This window comes from Anopheles nili, chromosome 2 (genome assembly GCF_943737925.1).
Source record: "Anopheles nili chromosome 2, idAnoNiliSN_F5_01, whole genome shotgun sequence".
Lineage (NCBI taxonomy): Eukaryota > Metazoa > Arthropoda > Insecta > Diptera > Culicidae > Anopheles > Anopheles nili.
The window spans coordinates 39,366,071-39,369,552 of record NC_071291.1 but is presented as its reverse complement, the minus strand read 5'-3'; positions in this window follow the sequence as shown (position 1 = coordinate 39,369,552).

Below are 3,482 nucleotides of genomic sequence, written 5' to 3'. Positions count from 1 at the left end.
CGTTGTGTATCCCTGTTGTGCTCCCTACTCACCACCGTGAATGTTTCCGTCCACAACGTTAGTTTCCTTGTGCTAGGCTGTTAGCACACTCTCGCTTAGACGGAGGTGTGCTGTGTTGTTCTCCATGTCTCGCCAGGATCAAACCAGTTCCAAACGGACCGGGTCCTTGCGTTCAGGTGCGATGGTACACCGATAAAGACCCACGGCTAGGGGTTCTGATTGTAAAAAGTTAGCTTAAGTTTCGATCCCCGATCAGGGCAACGTTCCATTCCAGAGCAAGCGAACATCCCTTCCGGGGCGGGTTCGTTTGCGATCCGCCACAAGCGCAGGGTGCTTTCTTATTGCTTTTTTTTAAATTAATAATGCATGTTTATGTTTTAAATAAAACTTCTGCCGAAAATTACTGATAACATTGTGATATCCATCCAAGATCGGCGCGACCACTGTTCCGCGCGGCTTTTTCCACTTATCACACGGGCCCCGGTTGCGATAGGTAATGGTAACGGATAATAGAATAAATCGAGCGAAGCACCGTCCGAATTGAATTGGAGGGATTTTGACTGAGAACCGATAATTACGAGCGAAAAAAGAATAACACAATCAAATAAATTTTGTAACCGCTTTGTATGAAGAGAGGTTGGATTGCTAAGAGAGATAGAGAAAAGATAAACCATTGAAATGTGCCTTCAAAATTTATGTCGAGACGAGGTACGGTCAACCTAAATTAAATTATACCCACTCTTCGCTGGTGGCTGATGCAACCCAATATCCTCACACAATGCTCAGGATGCGGTAATTCATGTAGGTTCGAATAAAGTAGATATTTTAACGCATATAGTGTACATTGTCTCTATTCCTGTGAGTGACAGGAAACTCAAAATTAACGCTAGGCGAAAATAAGGCCACGAGGCAATCAAAAAGAATCTGTAAAATTACACCCAAATAAGTCTGTTTCTTAGCAAAAGAATGATTAACATCCGCCGGTAAAAATCCTGAACACTGCTCGTTATAGTGAGCTCTTACTAACCGGCATCCTTACTTTGGTGTAATCAGCTTACCACGTTTTTAGATTGTAAAGAACATAAAACGGCAGCCGGTGGATTATGAATTTGTAAAGTGGCTAGTCCTCTTAACAATGGCTTAATTTTATTCGAGACGGCAGTGTTCAGCAAACCACAAACATTTAAGAGCTTAATTGACGAAGCGGATACCTACCTAGTAAGTAAGAGACGAGCGATGGCGAAACATTGTAGCATGAGATATCGAAGAGTAATAAAACATTCATCGATTGAATTATCGATTACCGAATACTGTACCGTTTTGTGGATTGTTTCATTGGTTTTCACTGGGGGTGGGTTTTATTTTTAATCATTGCAGTTTTCCACGGGCCGCAAAATTCAGTACTATCATCTATTCAGTATTCAGTAATCTGCTAAATAAAAATAATTGCATACTTAGCGTATGAGTTTGTCACGATCCTGGATTATGGAAATGCATTTCCGAAAGATTTTATCACCCCCTCGAAAGGGTGGCTCCCATACAACCACCCTCGAGAGAAAAAGTCACATAAAACCGCTCTTTGCGATCCTCGAAAAAGCAGAGAAAAACAATCATCCTCCATAGCCTCAGAAAGTAACAAAACTCAAAAAGTACCCAGTACAAAAATGAAAGAACCACCTTGTGTCGCCGCTAAATGAGAAGATTTTCGACGCCTGGTTTTGCTAACGAAAACCTAGTTTTTGTAACAGGAGAACATGCCTCAAAGAGGCTGCTTGCAGCTGGTACCCGCTTTGCAGCTACGACACAGCTAGTGATCTCGCTTTCGCGCATCTGCCGAAAATGATCTCCAGCTTCCCTTGTCTCGCTCGGGTTATTAATCCATATAGCCGCTCTTTTTGGCGCGTGATTGTTTGCACCCTTTCTCTTTTGCACTCGATCGCTTGTTGTGCTAACCGCACTATGAAATTTTGCTGGCTAAAAATTATGAGATCGGAAATCGAGATCGAATTAGTAAGTTGCATATAAACGCTTGATTTTGAGGACAATACCAAACCTAGCAGTGTGCAATAAATTTCTGGGATATAAATCCACGTTATCTGTAGCGTTTCTTTCAAGTAATCAGATGAAATTAGAACAACGAATAAAACCGGTGTCCTTCTACCACGCATTGGTCCATAGTGCAGCGATGATCGATTAGTCCAATCACGACGCCGCTGTCCAGAACGAAAGAACGCATCTTTATGTGTTGTTTTGTAAACAAACTTCTTGTTCCATTCTCATCCACGTGCACCAATCGCCACGTGGTGTAGGTACACAATTTCGGATGTTTTGTTTTCAGCAAACTCAAACAGAGAAACACCAATTGCAATTTAATGGAAATTTAACAACCTCATTCGTCATAGCAGAATTGGCATTCGCAACCGTCGTTTTCCACTTTGGTACGTTTGAAGAGATTGTTGTTGTTTTTTATATTTTTCGTTTTGTTAAAAAAGGCATAACTTGTGAATCCGTTCCAGACCACCAAGAGCGAGTTTGATTAAACGATAACAGAAGAAGTACTAACGACACACCCGCAAGATTCAGGCTCCGCGCGTTTGCTACACCTTTGTCCACTCCTCCATCACCACTCGGTCTTGCTCGTTCCGTTATTCTGTCTCCAGCATATTCGCTTCGATAGAACATGATGTAATATGGGAGTTTTTAGTGTCTTTTCGAATTAGATACTTTGTCCTGCTTTTGCTTCCCTCCTTACTTTTTTTCCCTCTCCCTGACGCATCTTTAATTCAACCGATATATACATATATATAAAAGCGAGATAGTATGGAACAAATCAACATGTTCTAGCAGTTAGTAAAACAGTATTATATCTTCTCTCCGTTAGCATCCTTTTGCATTATCCCGTTGCGGTGGCGCCCGACTCAGCAGCTCATCTCGCCATCTAATAACAATCGAATACACAATCTCGTTTCTCGCTAGTTTCTCCGTATTGTTAATGATCAATGTAAAGTAACTAACTAACTAGAGCTAACTACTCTAAAAATAATCTTCTTTTTTTTCAATTCTCAAACGAACGTGGATATCGTAACGCAACGCGTGCTATGCATTCCTGGTTTCCGCGGTGAACGAACGCGGTCCGCAAAAAAGTATACCGACTTTACCATAACCCAGAGCCGACTGCTCCTCCCAAGGGGACGTGTTACATTGTTCCCCCCCTAAAGTGTGTGCCCTTTTTTACACCTACCCCAAGCATCCAAACATTCTAAGCTGAATAGTGTTTGCTGTCGTTCGATTGGCGTATTCGTGTTCTATATAATAATTTAACGAGTTTCTTAACGAGCAACGTTTCGATAGCATTGTATGTTAGTTCTATATGTCTGTCTTTCATTCAAACAAACACCACAGTTATCTTTCTCCCCATTGTCCTAGCTATTGTTTGTATGCCGTTTTTTTTTACCACCACTCCCAAAGCGTAACTGAAACAT